The sequence below is a fragment of the Hippocampus bargibanti genome, linkage group LG05 (genome assembly GCF_051943395.1).
Source record: "Hippocampus bargibanti isolate YZ-2025 linkage group LG05, ASM5194339v1, whole genome shotgun sequence".
Classification (NCBI taxonomy): domain Eukaryota; kingdom Metazoa; phylum Chordata; class Actinopteri; order Syngnathiformes; family Syngnathidae; genus Hippocampus; species Hippocampus bargibanti.
The window spans coordinates 18,725,890-18,743,757 of NC_142738.1; positions in this window are offsets into that span (position 1 = coordinate 18,725,890).

Here is a 17,868-nt window from a genome sequence, read left to right on the forward strand (position 1 = left end):
TATATATATATATATATATATATATATATATATATATATATATATATATATATATATATATATATATATATATATATATATATATATATATATATATATATATATATATATAAATAAAGAAGTGCCTTCTTTTTTTGCATTGGACTCAAGTCTATTTTAAGAGGCCATTCCTCTTCCCCACCCACACCACTCACCATTTGTTACATTATTCAGCAGTGAGAGTAGGCAGATGATTACCAGGCAGAAAGTTTTAAAGACATCAAAACGTACCCCACTGCGCTATCTGGCATCCTCACCTTGTGCCACCATACATGCTGTTAAGTCTCCTTAATAAAGCAAGTGTATATTTGAATACAAAGGAACATACACTCTAAAAACACTCAGGTCAATGGTCAAAGTTTTTCATCTCTATTAAGCCCTGACATTCAGAATCAGAAAGCCTTTAATAGTCCACAATGGGGAAATTTACAGTCCACGGCAGCAATTGAAAGTGGGTGGGGGGGCGGGGTGAAAAGATAAAAAACAACAACTGTACATAGTGAAAAGATAACAATATAAGAAAATAATATTGATACATGTAACTGTATTGCAGCATCATCATTCATTAAATAACCATTGTTGAATAAGCAAAAATCAATTTTTAAAAACTATTTTTGCCCGTTAACGTTACAAAATCAAGACTTATTTACTCCTTTGTATAAAATTCCCTTGACAAAACACCGATCCATATTGACACTGCTTGGGGTAGTCAATGTCCAAAACATTTCTTGAAGGAAGGTTCAACTGCCTCAAGCAGTGTGCTTCAATTATGTGCTCGACCTGCAAATGTAACAAATGATTGTGAGGCACGTTTAGCTTTTGCCTCAAGCACAAGAGCAGTGGGCAAGCTTTCTTTCACCCTGCTGGATGTATTCAGCCAAGTTGTCCCACCCTCAAGAAGACACACATAATGACAAAAAGTGAAACTTGAGTGGAAATGAAATCATGAACTTGTTTGGGATTAAACATTGCTATCAATTGCATTAAGAAAACAAATGAAATGCAATCTCCAATTCCTATTTCTTAAAGGAATATACAAATGTATACTTTTTGGCTTTAAGTCGATAAAGACTGACTGGGCATCAGCAATGGTGGGCCTGACAGCCTTTCAGAGTCTCCATTGAAGTGCCTCTGGTAAATGCAATACCAAAAGCCAATACCAAAAGCAAACTGGCTCCCAGTTTGCTTTTGGTATGTAAAGCACGGCATTCGATGGCACTATCCATTCATCCATCCATCCATTTTCCGTACCGCTTATTCCTCATTAGGGTCGCGGGGGCTGCTGGAGCCGATCCCAGCTGTCTTCGGGCACGAGGCGGGGTACACCCTGAATTGGTTGCCAGCCAATCACAGGGCACACAAAGACAAACAACAGTCACTCTCACAACTAGGGACAATTTCTAGCATTAAATCTGCCTGCCATGCATGTTTTTGGAATGTGGGAGGAAACCAGAGGACCCGGAGAAAACCGTCGCCGGGCCAGGGAGAACATGCAAACTCCACACAAGGAGGGCGGAGCAGGACGCGAACTGGCGACCTCCGCACTGCAAAGCCAGCGTACTAGCCACTCGACTACCGGGCCGCCCTCGACGGCACTAAATTTACAAAATAAAGTGTTTATAATCTTGCACTCTAACTCCTCTAAATCTTACCTGAACTTAATACAAGTGTCTCCTGCTCCTTGCCAACGTAAAGTGGGGAAGCGCACAATTGCGTGGCAAATTTATTTATTTATTTATTTATTTTTATTTATTTATGATTCCTGCTTTCACCCGGTCCAACACACACACACACGCACGCACACGCACACACACACACACACACACACACACACACACACACACACACACACACACACACACACACTATTACTGTACAAGGTAACAGTTTTTAAAAGATTAAAATGTGTTAAACTGTACTGACCAAGACAATGCTCAATGAAAAAAATCAAAATGCGAAAAGTGTTAACTTGAACACTGGGTGTGGTTACATGAACAGAAGTCCATTACTGTTATGGCCGTTATAGTCATACTTGATTCGTTGTTTTTTTGATCCATCAAAAATATTTCAGGTATATAAATGTTCAATTATAACCAACAGGTTGGTCACTTCCATCGGAAATAACCTGGAAGAATCCAAACAAAGAGTTAATGAAAAAATGGTTTTTGGAGTGTTCATTCATCTGCATGTTGCGAATTGGCAATCCATTCATTGGAAGTAGTCAGAAATCCAATATTTCATCATGCTGATGGTTCATGACTCTTAAGCCTCTTCGTCTAATTCAGTGGTTCTTAAACTGGATTTGATCGAAATCTAGGGGTTCGGTGAGTCTGTCTCAGGGGTTCGGTGGATCCTCCGCCGCAGAGGTCCACCCCTCAGTATAGTCTGCAGTTAGTGGGCACAGTCCTTGAAAGAAGGGTTCCGTGAATGAGCATATGAAATTTGTGACGTTCGGTGCCTCCAACAAGATTAAGAACCACGGGTCTAATTCGTCTAATGAGCTGGACAATTCTGACAATGACAGCAGAGGAGTTGTCTTTCTCACAGTCAAAGCTTCTCGGGAGAGTGAATGATGCACTGGGATTTATTCTCTTACTTCCCTTCACCTCTATATGTTCTCATTAGCTTTTTTTAAAAACGCATTACACTGCCTGCTGTCGCTCAAAACCCCTTGCTTCTGATATGAAATTTAAACAAAGTATTATTTCTGTCAATTTCAGGACGTCAGCAGGATTGTACTTAAAGTACACGAGTTTGAGAGGACATCAGGGATTCATTAATATCGCTAGAATACCACACCTCTGTGAAGCTTAATTGAGCCAACACCTCCCATTTCATTTTAATGCTTTTAGTTGAACCCCTACACATGTACAGATACGATAATACAGAGAGAGAGAGAGTGTGTTGCTGTTCATTAAATGCATTGTCCTGTGAACTGTGTCAGTGCCGGAGCAACGCAAAGGGTATCTTGATGGCATTTGCTGCCATACTGCTATTCCCGGGAAATCTCATTTAACACATACTGTATGATAGAGTGCTTATGCACATTAGTAAACATGTTATTTCATGCTTAGATTAGTAAACATATTATGTTATTTCATGTTTAGATCAGTACATATTATGTCATTGCATGTTTAATTTAGACTACATGGATTTATGAAGCTTATTAGTTGAATAGTTGTGAAAGCAGAATGTACCAAGTATCAACTTTCAGTCTAAATGTTTTCCCAACAATACTTGTCCGTAGCTGATTGGACAACAGATCGCTGCTGCGTGACTTCCAATACTTGTCCGTAGCTGATTGGACAACAGATCGTTGCTGTGTACTTTCAAAACTAGTCTGAGCGGGCGGGCTTTGTGCTTTTTGTTCTGCTTGCTCTTCTGTGTGTGTTTTTGGCTCCCCGCTCCGATGAGAGATGTGCTCCTTTTGTTTCATTAGAATAAAGTAGCTTTTTGTTCACCATCTATAGTCCTCGCTGATATTTCATCACAGAACTTCGTTGAACACCGAACCAGATGAGAAACAAGAATTAGAACCCAACACTGTATACATTCCATTTTACTAGAATAGCTTTGAAGCATTTGGATTGCTCTAGCATTGTGTTCATTCTATGAGGATGTACACGGTGTACAGGAGAATGGCCGAAGGGGACCGGAAAATAAACCAAAGTACAGTGTATAACACAATCACTCCATCAGACGGATGGCTTACCACAAAATGTATTGTGTCCCGCCTCTGCTACTGCCAGGACCAAGATGCCCGTACTGCTTTCCTACATCACAAGATATGGGACGAAAAACTTGTCCTGGCCGACTACAGTTCTATTGCATGTACCCCATTTTGTTGTGTTTGTGCATACAATCTTACAATCATGACTTTGTATTGTATTTTACTTTATTGTCATGTAGTCATAAGCATTCCCAACTGCAGCTCATGCCACACGCTTCAACAAAAATAAATGTGGTTGATTAAAAGGAAATGTAACTGTTGCGCTCTCCACTATAGTAAGGGAGATACGGTGTTGTGGGATCCAGAAAAAAACCACAAGACAAGCAATGTGATACGTCTTGACTCAACAGTGGTTTACTTCGAATGCCCCGATCTAATGCAAACGTACGCGCACAACAATTTCCGGTCCAACGATCTAAATCGGTCCGACACGAAACATGAACCGAAGCAGGCGTTCCATGTTTAAATAAACATTTTCGATATATATCATTTGTAAACCAATAGAACTACGCGAATGTAACCAAAATAGGAAATACGATAATTTACAACCTGTCACATACTCCCCCTCAAAATAGATGTTGTCCCCAACATATGTACTAGTAAATACATAAATACGCTGGACGACGTGCCCAAAACAATGACGCACGGTATTATGAACTGCATCCAAATATGAACTATAATAATGAACAGTTTACAGACTGGAACTCTTTTCATACATTCTGTTTACATTATAACAATCAACAATTCACAGACTGGAACTCTTTTCATACATTCCGTTTTACTTATACAGGGCTCATCGGGGTCTTCTTGTTTCCATCTCACTGTTCTATTAAACCGAAGTGTCGATTAACCATTTCTGTAGTATTTCGTGGCATAATAGGGGTGTGCGCCATACATCCAAGGCATTGTCTGTTCACCATGATATGGTACTGTCCCTACATTGTAGCAAGATGGCGAACCAAGGCGATCATACGTGAATACCTTGGGTCTCCTGTGTTCTCGTCGTGGCCGTTGATTTCCCCCAATATCAGGATTACTGGGGGGTGGCTGGGGAAAAGGGGGACACACTGTCACAGGTGGATCATTTTCCGGACCAATGTTGCCCTCCTGAGATTGGTCAACTTCCGCAGCTCCCGGCTCCGTCCCCGGCAGTTCATTCCCCAGTTGATTGTCATCATGGTGGGTTGTCTCCACAAAGCTCACGTCCCGCGGTTCTGGTGAGTCTGGTCGGGTGCTCTGGCGATGCAACACTGGATAATACTCATCCTCCTCATCATCCTCTTCCGGATCCATTTCCGGCATCTTGTTCGGTCGTTGCCGAGTGGACTTTTCCTTGGACTGGGACTGTAGTGAAGTCTCTAATGGCAAATGATCACATGGCAGCAAGAGATTGCGGTGGAGTATCCTAGATCTGCCCTTCCCCCTCTCAGGTTTCAGCTCATAAACTGGAATGTCTTGGCTGACTTGACGAACCACTGTATGAACAACATCCTCCCAGTGGTTTCTCAGTTTGCCTGAACCTCCACGTGGGGTTAAGTTTCGAACCAGAACACGATCACCGGGCAACAGGGTAGAATACTTTAGTTTACTGTCATATAGTCTCTTACTCCTGGCAGCAGCTTTGTTGTTATTTTCTTGCGTGATCGCATACGCTTCCTCCATGCCCTGTTTCCACTTCTTCACATAGTCCTTCTGGTTGGTTTCACCCTGGTTCGAGTCTGGATTCAAACTAAACAACATATCAACTGGCAAACGTGGTGAACGTCCATAAAGTAAGTAAAAAGGTGAGAACCCTGTCACCTCACTTTTGGTACAGTTGTAAGCATAAACGAGTTTGTTTAGTGAGTCTTTCCAGTTACTCTTTTGTTTCTCTGTCAGTGTCTTTAACATCTGGATCAGTGTTCGATTAAATCGTTCAACTTGTCCATTTCCCTGTGGATGGTAGGGGGTTGTCCTTGAACCCGCAACCCCACAATATTCCTTCAGTTGAGCAAAAAGTTGATTTTCAAATTCACCACCCTGATCATGGTGAATTCGAAGGGGGAACCCAAACTTTAAAGCATAGTCATTAAAGATTTTGTCTGCCGCTGTTTTGCCAGCTTTGGACGTTGTAGCATAAACTTGAGCGAAACGTGTAAAATGGTCTACTAGCACAAGCACGTATTCATAACCACCCTTACATTTGTCAAGATGCAAAAAGTCAACGGAGACAAGTTCAAAAGGCTGAGTAGTCACAATATTAGTAAGAGGGGCTCTGGTCTCACGGTTGGGCTTTTTGTGTTTTAGGCACACACACTCTCTCAGTACATAGTCCTCTATTTCTTTTTGCATAAAGGGCCAGTAAAAACGATCCCTTACAAGGGAAAGAGTCCTTTCTACACCATGGTGGCCCATTTCATCATGCAGCTCTTTTAACACTGTCACCTTGTGTTTTTCAGGAAGCAGTAGTTGGGTTCTGTTTGCCGTTTTTCTGTACAAAACACCTCTGTCATTAAAGTGTAGCTTGTCCCATTCCCTCACAAGACAAACAACTTGAGGACAATGCTTTCTTAGTTCAGTACCTAGCGGTTTCGTCTCCGCCAGTTTGTATCTAATAATATGTCCTATAATGGGGTCAGTCTCTTGATCTAGCTTGATCTGTCCAACAGTCAATGGGGCTATCGGTGTGTTTAGTGACACCTCGGCACACATAGCTGAGATTCCCATAGACCAAGCTGCACTAGACTCGTTCTGTTGGTCAACCGCTTGTACGGCAGCACTCACAGCATCATACGACATTTCTTTTGTACATCCTTCCATATATGTTACCATATCAAGGGGCATCCTAGATAAACTGTCTGCATCAACATTTTCCTTACCGGGACGATATTTAACAGTAAAATTAAAATCAGAAAGTTCTGCGACCCACCTGCACCCAGTTGCATTTAACTTAGCAGTCGACAGTACATACGTGAGTGGATTATTGTCACTATACACAGTGAAGAATGGTGCATAGTACAAATAATCACGAAACTTGTCTGTGATCGCCCACTTAAGCGCCAAAAATTCCAACTTGCCCGAGTGTAAATTATAATTCTTCTCAGCTGCAGTTAATGTCCGAGAGCCATAGGCTATCACGCGAAGTTTGCCATTTTGTCTTTGGTACAACACAGCACCTAAACCCCGGTTAGAGGCATCTGTATGCAAAATGAAAGGATGCGCGAAGTCAGGAAAACCTAAAACTGGTGGTTGAACTAAACAGTCTATTAGCTGCTCTAACACTGACTGATGCTCATCACTCCACTCAATACGTGTGTTGGAAGACACACTGTTATGTCTCACTTTCCATTTTTGTCTTTGATGCTGCTGAGTCTCAACATTCAGAGGGGCTTTAAGCAAAGCATACAAGGGACTAGCGATACAAGAGAAATCTTTGATGTATTGCCTATAATAGCTTAATAGTCCCAAAATGGCTCGAAGCTCACCGACAGTGCCTGGCTGCTTGTTTTTCAGGGCACGCACTGCTGCTGTATCTGCCGGGTCCATTCTGCTCCCCTCAGCAGAGACAATCCTGCCGAGGTACCTCACTTCCGGCTTAAAGAGGTCACACTTTCGGGCTTTGAGTTTTATTCCATTTTCCCTGAGACGTCCCTTTTAAATATGTTAAGTGGGTAGACAGACCCTACCGACTGCACTGTACCAATAATAGCCTTTACTGGAAACCTAATATCATGATTAGTAGGGTTCTGGACACTAACAACTATCCTAGGGATGGAACCTGCCTTAACTGAGACCAACGAGTCACAAAGCTCGAGGCCATCTGGCCACTGTGGGTTTTCACTTGGCTCAAAAACCAATGTAACATCTTCCTTAAAGGGCTTAGCCTGTACTTTGCATGGAATAATAAGTGAGCTATGCCTGGCTATAGTGAATCTCTCATTTGTTGTTTTTACACGGTACTCATGTGCTTGTCCCAGACTAACTGCTTTTATGAAAGTGGCAGCTTTATTGCGCTTAAGGTGGGGAAAAGCTAGTCTAACCGATTTCAAGAGCTTTTCTGTATCCCCTGTTTGTGACTCATTAGAGAGGCTATCTAACACAAGACGCTCAATGACATTAAACCCTATGATAGGACACTGTTGCTGGTCACCTTTTAGTACTAATACTGGTACAAGTAGCCCTGGATCATTAGCACCAAGTTTAAATGATATCTCAAGCCATCCTACATAAGGCATATCCGTTCCATTAGCTGCCACAATATTGAGAGTGTTATCAGGGTCAATAAGTTCATTCACATTTTTCAATGACACGTCAGGTAAGTTTGTTTGTTTCCATAACTCATCTACAGCACACACCTGGGACCCCGAGTCCCAGAGTGCTTCAACCCTTTTGTTACCCAAAAAGCACCGAATAAGACATTTCTTTCCCACTAACTCCCTGACCGAAGGTAATTTGCCACACTGGTTCTTATCTGTACGCTCGACAAATGACTGCTTATGTCTCTTCTGAACGGGGCCACGTGTGTGGGGCTTACATTCCATTTTCATAGCACCACTGTAACACTGGGACCTATCTGTCTCTGTGGTCACACCATGTCCCACTGGAGTAACCCTTTCTAGTTTAAAGCATGGTTCCTAGCTGAGTTCTGTGCTTTGCAGCCTGCTCTGAAATGTTCACTACTTCCACATTTAAAACAGTGCTGACAATATTCTTCACCTGTCTGAATACAAGAATAACACCTGGGCTGAGGGCGACGGGGCATGTAGTACTGCGGAGGGGCGAACCGCTGCTGGAACTGTGCTGCCCCCCTCATCGGCCTGGGCCCTGGTGCTGGGTGGTACTGCTGAAGAGCTGATGGGGAGTGCTGGGTGTAGTAGTGCCTGGCTGGTGGATCTACCTGATATTGTGAAGGTGGAGTGAAGGCGACCTGTTCAGGGTAGTGGTCAGGCAGGCGTTCAGGTCCTCCGCTGGTGGGCTGAGAAGTGGCTGTTGGTTTCTGAATAGTCTCTTTGATCTGGGACACTTCTGCACGCAGCTCTTTTAACAGCATCATCTCTGACCTCATCTCTTTGATCTCTGAAAGGAGTTCATTCGGCACAGTAACAGTATTCTGCTTTAAGACTGTCTTCTTCCCAATCGGGACTGGTGTGTCATCTACCTGGACAGTGTTCAGCGTTGTCACCCGTGCAGCAGCATTTTTCTTTTTTTCCTGTCGCTCTTTTTCATTTGCACATGCCATGTTTAATTTTTCTAACAGTACTTCATCTGATGTGGTGGTTAGCAGGAGGAAAGGTTGCATGTCACTCTTTACATTGTCACTCTGTAACCCCGTCAGAACTGTGTGCAGGAATAAACTCTGGACCAACGTGGGATCATACTTCACCTCTGATTCAGCTTCTTGAGATGCAAAAAGAATCCTTTGACGAAGATCCATTGCACGCAGTAGAAATTTCTGTGGGGACTCTTTATTAGTCTGCACTTCCGATGAGAGCTGCTTGTACAACTCAGTGGCTCCTCTCTCTTGATAGTGAGATCGGAGAATCCTTCGTAAAGAAGTTAGGGTAAGATTTTCTTTCCCTTCGAGGTAGCTTCTCAACTGCAGACCTGGTGTTATGGCACGAACCACTGCATCGATGATCTCATCCCCCTGGTAGCCTTTACTGAGCCCACTTTCTATCTGTCTGACCAAATTAGGAAATGTGAGTTTATCTTTTTGTCCGAGTTCACCTATTTGTCCAGATATTTTGAAATCTTTGCGCCAGGGGGCAGTGTCTGGGGGCACTATGCTTCTCTTTCGCACTGCATCCCGACCTTTTTCACTTGGTTTGGCTATTCCTGGTTCAAAATCTTTTATACTTTCAATCAAGTCCTTTATACGTAGCAAATCTGACATTCCTCCATCTTCTAGCTCTAATTCAGCTCTTTCAATGTAGGTTGACACAATATTAATTAGTTGGCCTCGAGTCTTTCCTGTAAGTTGCTCTCTTTCCAGTCCAGATATTTGGATTTCAGCACATAACTCTGACAACTGTTGAAAATTCAGTCCAAATAACTTGCCTTTGATGTCCAACTGTAATTCCTCTAACGCCATTTTCGAGAGGGTAGACGCAGTTCAGCTGGCCGGATTCACTTCAAAGTCTTCCAGTGCCCTCTAGTGGTGGCTGTACGCACAGAGATGCAACTAGAGCACATGTAGAAACAAACCAGTAAACGGCGACGCCACTCCGACTGGTAAGGGAGTAAGGGAGATACGGTGTTGTGGGATCCAGAAAAAAACCACAAGACAAGCAATGTGATACGTCTTGACTCAACAGTGGTTTACTTCGAATGCCCCGATCTAATGCAAACGTACGCGCACAACAATTTCCGGTCCAACGATCTAAATCGGTCCGACACGAAACATGAACCGAAGCAGGCGTTCCATGTTTAAATAAACATTTTCGATATATATCATTTGTAAACCAATAGAACTACGCGAATGTAACCAAAATAGGAAATACGATAATTTACAACCTGTCACATAACCATATTTTACCAGGAAGCAAAAGTCACCAATAAAGAGAGATTTCACCCACTTAATTGTTTCATTCTTCTTCTCTGCTGTTCTCATCTCACCCACACATTCTTGCAGCAGCGGCTCACTCAGGGGAGATGATCCATATTTAATGACCCGGCTGCACCAGTATTCTCTGCTCGCAAGTGAGCCGTTGTACTTTGTAGAACCCAGAAACTGGATTGCATCATTTGCTCATAAAACCACCACAAAGGCTGTTTGAAGGGAATGAAGGATAATGAAATCATTCAGAGAAGCACTGGCAACAAACTGTTATGTTGACTATGCACTTAGAAATGTTAAACAATGTGATCCTTCATTGGATAAATTTATGTCCTCAATTGTCCTGATGCACTGGATCTTTGGGGTCATCCACAGCTCAATTTTTGCCCATCTGTGTCCTTACCACTAGATCAGACACCAAATCGAGCATCAGCCCTTAAAACTCCTAAATACTTTAGCAAAGCTCATGACACTAATAATCCATGAAGGATATGGTCAAAAAAATGTACGACATATTTTTTCCTTTCTGTCCCAAAATGGCATGCCAAAATAACAGCTTTTCTTTGCACACATTCCAAAATTGAGATACATGCACCCCACATTTTCAGGTATATCACCCGAATGAAATCCAAATGAATAACTGTATGAAAGACAGTATTGTGCCATCACAATCATAATGATGCCCAGTTTTGATTGGGAAGGGAAAGGAGGAAGTGAGTTGACAATCTGTTTTTTATTATGTTTCCTGCTTGTAGTTGTGTAGCCCCGTACTGCATTTATAGCTGATCCCAAGAATAAGATTACCGGTATTTTACATTCATGAAATGGACCAAATATGAGAAATTTCAGGATGATTCATTGCAAAAAAAATCTGACAATTTTCTCTACCCATCTGCATTGACGTAGATTCATCGGAAAATAATTCATTCATTAATTCATTTGGAGTTTTTATTCAGAGGCTTTTGTCTTTTCAGTTAGAGCTTGTGTGTAATAGCATATCGCTATTAAAGTGTTCAAACACTTTTAGTATATGAACTAAAATTCTACAGTTTAGCTGGTGGATCAAACCTCTAAAGATCAATGACACTGATTTGCTGTGGCGACCTCTTGAAGGGAAAAGCCGAAAGGAAAAGAAGATATAATGCAGAGTCATTTTACATTAGAAACACTGCACTATAGTTTGTCTGTGTAAGCTCTCAGTCAGCTTGACGGAAACTGAAAATGAAGAGTGGTGCGCCAACTTTGTGCCAGAAAAGATGACAGAGCTACAGCATAATACTTGTGAATTGAGGATGTCAATTAATTTTACAATGAGTTAATATGAGAATGTGGGGCTTTGTGCAGTCATCACTGATAAAACATGCCAAGCTGGAAACAATGGGTGTGTCTTTCTGCTAAATGGACTTTACCACATTCTTAATAAAGCATCACTTTTCTATCTCATTTATCCTGTGTAGGGTCATGGGAAACGACCACCGATCCTGACCACTCTTTGTCTTGTTTTGTGTTTTCTTTTGTCACTTTGTGTTGTTGTGCGTCATGTGGACACATATTGTTTTTCAGCATTTTTGACCACTACATTCATCAAGGAGGAGACTGTGCTGAGCGGTTGCGCCTTTTCGGCAGCATGAATGTGCCAGTAATGTTTTTGATTTGGGAGGAATGTCAGTGCTATTCGACTGTCATTGCTGGACAGCTCTGGGGCCAATGTGGTTTTTTTGCGCTTGTAATGGGCACGCTTTGTTCAGCGGAAATGTCGGTGCTGTTGGACAGTTTGCGGCTGGATGGATGCATGGCTTGAGGAGCAGAGCGTTGATGCGTATGTGGAACTGTTGCGGCTTGGAATTTAAGCGGATTTATGTGGGACGGGAGATGTGAGACAATCTCTTTTCGTCAATGGATGCTACAGCTGCATGTTTGCTTTCAAGTACATAGTTTGTAATCAACGTGCACATTCCACCATGATGTCCCTGATCCTGATCCACTGGTGGAAAGACGCTTTGATCCTCTCCTCTTTCATATAGAACTGCTTCATGTAGCAAAGAGGGTACAGAAAGTGCTTAAGAATGAATGACTCTCTGTGTCTTTGTGGTGTCATATTGTCTTTGTGCTGTCATATTATTTGTTATTTAGTTTTTTTGTTCTTTTGACTTCAAGAAGGCGCCGCGAGAGTGGCTGCCTTTCCAGCAGCTCATGTATTTTGTTTTTCTACTTTCATTCCTTCCATCACTTTCCTGCTGTGAAATGTAAATTTCTCCACTGCGAGTCTAATAAAGGCGAATCCAATCCAAATCCAATTACAGTGAGACCTCAACTTACGAACTTAATTGGTTCCCAGACAGAGTGTGTAAGGCGAAAAGTGTGTATCTAAAAAAAAATTCCCATAGGAAACCATTAAAATTGGAATAATCCGTTCCCAGGTTTCCATAAAATATACTTTTCAACTAAATACGCCTTAAAACTACACACAACCTACCTTATCCTATCCTGTACGACTGAGAGCTTACACAGACGTACCTTATCCTATGTATAATAAATGTGCTATTGTATTGTAATGAAAGAAATACACTGCACTGTATAATAAAGTCACTTTGTTTACATTTGTGATGGTCATTGATGGCTCTTAATTGACACCTGTTGCTTTCTGACTTGTAAGGTCTTACGAAACTGAGGCATCGCATTATCATTCATCATGTTGATGATTCTTATAGCCTTTTCTGAATGGAACTGTTCAATAAAAGCCTGCACATCAACTGTTGAATGGCCTGCTTCTGCTTGTCCTCTTGAAGGCAAATCTAATTCTCTTTGTTGATGACCTTATTATGGTCAGCAACAAGCTCCTCGATGTCATCTGCATTCACTTCGAGTCCCGTAGGTGCTGGCAGAGATTTTATGACAACAAAAGACGCGGCTCCGATGATTCCATGGACGCGGAATAAAACGCGACAAAAGAAGGCGGGCGGGGCGAATAAAATGGCACACTCGCGTCTAACAATCACCTCGTGCAAAGCAAACACTTGGAGCACAAGCAAACATTTGGAGCACAAGACGTAGCGATGCACTCGTCGTAATCATGTCACTGGTGAGGTGACAGTGACTCGTTGAAATGAAATGAAATTGCAGAACGACAATGAAATGAAGTGTCGCGAACGTAGGCCACGCTCGAGCTGTCAACTCGCACGTGACAATTTAGCGTGACTATTGACACGCTGTTCCGGTGTGTGTGAAAACACTAGCTCTGATTGGCTTACCATGACACATGACTCTACCGTTTAGCCAATCACAATCACTTCTATCGCAACTTGACAGAGGGGTGCGTTCAAGTGTAGCAACACAAAAACGTTGGGAACGGTTTGTCACCGCTCTTTCAGTTAGACCAGACATGGGCAAACTACGGCCCGCGGGCCACATACGGCCCATTATCGATGAGAAGGTTTCTTCAGCCGTCATCTGTACAAAAGTGAAGGTTTCGGACGTTTCATCTCCTATCCAAGAGGCTTCGTCAGCGAACTAAAGTCTGACTGGTCGTATCGGCCCTATTTATATATCCCTAATGTCCAGACATGGTGGCGCCGGACACAGCTATGATAGGTCCCTACTCTCAGGTTGGGGGGGCAGAGGACCCCTCCCTGTGGCCCCACTGATTGTTCCTACATTCCTGACTAACGACTGGCCTATTACCCCCACTCCCACCGGTATCACCTCATCAGCATTACGAAAGTTGCCTAACCTGTTTTGCCTAAGCAGGCTATTGTATGAACGATCCAAATTGAACCTCACCCCACCAGACCGGTTTAATGAAGGATTTTGTTGTTTTATAAGAATCGCTTCTTTTACCCCCCGTTCAAACCATCTATGTTCTTTCGCTAAGATTTTAACCTCATTGTCGTCAAATGAGTGGTTGCTAGCTTTTAGGTGCAAATGTACTGCCGATTGAGGTCCACTTATATTATCCCTGCGATGTTGATAAAGTCTTTTTTTGAGAATTTGTTGAGTCTCCCCAATGTACTGCTCTTTACAATTTTCATTCTTACAATGTATGGAATAAACTACATTACTTTGTTTTTCATTTGGTAGCCTATCTTTTGGATGCACTAATTTTTGTCTTAACGTGTTTATCGGTTTGAAATAAGTGGGAATTTTATGTTGCCAAAGGACTCTGTAATTTTTCGACTTTATAACGCTTGCAAAAGTCCGGAAGAGAGAAGCAGGCTTCTGATTGGCTGCCGTGCCGAGTCTGCAAATTTCAACTGCAGGTAGCCTACGTCTGTGTGCTCGGCGACGGTACACGTGTACTGTTTGCGCATGAAGGCGAGAGCGTCAGTGGAGAGTTTGTTGAGCGCGCGGTCAGGACAAACCATCTATGATTTGGCGGAATTTAACACAAGTAGGTATTATTGAGCTTGAATATTTCGTTGTGTAATATGTTTTGAATATTGAAAGTGATTCCATTTTTCAATAAATATTGATTTCTTTAACTTTGCCCCTTCAATGAAAACTTATTAAAAACAAACGCAATCTTGATAAATCACAGTGCATATGTTATTTTAATCTATTTCCATTTCCTCCTCCAAGTATCTGCGAAATAGTATGTAAACGCCATATTCCTTGAGACGAATTTATTAACTAATCAGGGATATTTTTCACATTTGAAAGACAGTTAATAAATTGGGTTGTAGTGTTCTCACTGTGCTATGAGGTTTGTACACACTACATTTAAAGGACAACCGGCACCATTTTTTTTTTTTTTTTGTTTCCCACTGACATCAGAAAAACGTTTTATAGCATCTAAAATACCCAAATCAGGCAGGCTGATATTTTTAGTTAAATGAAAAACACCAATAAAAATGACTTCAAAATGAATCCGGAAATGGCCAGTTTCAGAAGATCCCACCCCCTTGTTCGTGACGTCACGCCAAGACGTCTTGCCTTGCTCGAGATTCAAAACAATGGCTTCAGATTCGGAGAAGATGCTTTCTCTTTACTCATCCAGTTATGAATATGATTCAAATAGTTCTGAAGAAGAAAGCATAAATGTTTGCAATTGATTCAAGGAGTCCTCCCATATCAATTCGAACCGTCAATGACAGCAATGTAGCACCCAGAAAATGCAGAAGATTGCGCCCAAGCTCCGTTGGAAATGGGCTGATTTGTCAGCTGGGAATTTGTGTCAGCGAATATCAAATAGTTGTCTTGGTGCAACACACAACGATTCACCATGGCGTTATTTATGTGTTTTCCTTCTAATTTCGCCATCAACACGGATCAACACGAAGTTTTCAGACCAAACAAAGTACCCAAAATGCATTGTGTGTGGGGATCGTCATCAACTCGAAAACAAGACTTCATGAATATTCAGCGCAAGTCTTAAAACGTAAACTATAGCTATATGCTGTGGAATCTTTGTAAAATAATCTCAGTCGAAGTCATTTGAAGTGATATTATAAATTATGGACATAACTTGTCCGCTGGCGTCGGTTGTCCTTTAATGCTTTAGGTTTAGTATTTCCGGCCCAAACACTCCCTCCAAATGCTCCTGGCCCGGCCCCTCTGTCAAATTTTAGAACCCAATGCGGCCTGCGAGTCAAAAAGTTTGCCCACCCCTGGCCTAGAGTCTTAAGAAGTCATGCGCTATTCTCGAACCTGAACGCAACCCAAGTCTTGGATGACAAATAAACAGAGCAGAGTAGACGTGTACGGCTGGTAGTTTCTTCAATTTATTCATAGTAACGCACCACATTTGAACTGAGGCTGAACACGAGCCTGTGGTGTTTATTTTCCGGTCCCATAATAGTAAAATTATCAGCAAAAAGCTCAAGTAGGCGATCGACGTGTGCATTCAATGAGAAGGGGTATGGAAAGTAGCATTGCGCTGTTCGGTCGTGCTTCTGCCGAAGATCACTTTCGCCAGATCCGAAGGTCGTGTGCTTGCTGGACCGGCCGTGGTGGGTGTGTATTATGAAAATAGTACGTATTATAAGGCTTAATTTTCATAAATTTGACGTTCGTATGATGAAAAGTTCGTATTGTAAGGTGTTCGTAAATTGAGGTCTCACTGTAAATGCATCTTTCTTCTCGGGACACAACTCCTCCGCGACAGCATCCATACTTTTCTTAACAAACTCTCCGTCCGTGCAAGGCTTAACGCTGCTTGCTATCAGTTTAGCAACCCAAAAGCTGGCCCGAACGGATGCCTTGTTCAGCTGAGCACTTTTTGGCTTTGAGAGTTTGTCTGCTCATATTTGGCCTTGCAAAACGGGTTCGGGACCAAACTGAGCGCACCTGAATGTACCACTGGACTCCCCTCCACTTCCTCATACGTCACTTTCTTGTGTCGCGTCGCATTGTGACCGACTCCCTTAGCGTTCTATTGTGAGCAGGCGTGTTTTTATTGTTCAATCACGATTATAAACAACATACATTGATTACATTGATTAAAATAGGAACAGATAATGATCGAAACCCAACGTTTGACTTGTAAAATGTTTTTTTTTTTTTTTTTTTTTTTTTTCGGGAGACCAAATAGGAAAAAAATATGATAGCGTCTCTGGTATTGTTCCGGGGGCCGGGCTAAATGTACTGATAGGCCGGATACGGGCCACGGGCCGAAGTTCGGTGACCCCTCTGTTAAGGGGTCAATTTTACCCGTTTCCATTTTTGTGTTGACTAAAGCGCTGGATATCATTTCCTTTTCCTTTCTTCAAAACAGTTCTAAAATATCCCAATGGGATAGAAAATATGTTGTCTTTTCAAGTACGTATGTTCATAACATCTCATAAACAGTTGTTGCTGATGTCACCTATTATTTGACTGTTTTGTGCAGATTTTTACGTACAGGTAAAAATGACCCACAACATAATCAATGTAGATTTTTTTCAACATAATATGAGGGTTAATGTAACTTTTGAAATTGTAAACTATGTATTTCTGTAAAATAGTGGAATAGCATGTAATTGGCCCTCATTGGGTTCATGTCAGTTGCATACACTGTAGATGATTTTTTGATATTATTTGTAGTTAAGAATAATTTTCAGACCTATTAAGTAAAATTTGTTAATTTCCGGTGATGGCACATATGTAAATCTGTGACGATACAGAAATGAGCTGCAGCAGAGTGGCTGGAACCAATGAATTACACCGTGCTCAATTGACCGGTGATGTGAAAAACAAGAGGTACTTAGCTGCAAAGAGGGATGAAGCACACTTCAGTCTGCCACTGATTTTGACCGTCTGCTGCCAAGGCCTTGAGTGCTGCCTGCACACTGCACCAGTGCCTGCGCTTCTAGTTTACCATTGCTGTCAGCCGTTCTTTGGATGGAAGTTTCACATTCCTGTCGACTGCCTTCACCAGTTCAGAATTAATTGTCACCAGCAAACCGGTCCTCAATAATGCAAAAAAGTAAAATTGAACATAAGAAAAGAATCTATGATATTTCAAAAAGCAAAAAACTAATACTTGCGTTTTTCATCAAGAAATATTTTTTTAGAATTTCCATTTTAATAAATAATATCAACTTCAATCAAGCTTATACTTACTAGTGTATTAAACATTAAAGTTAAAATA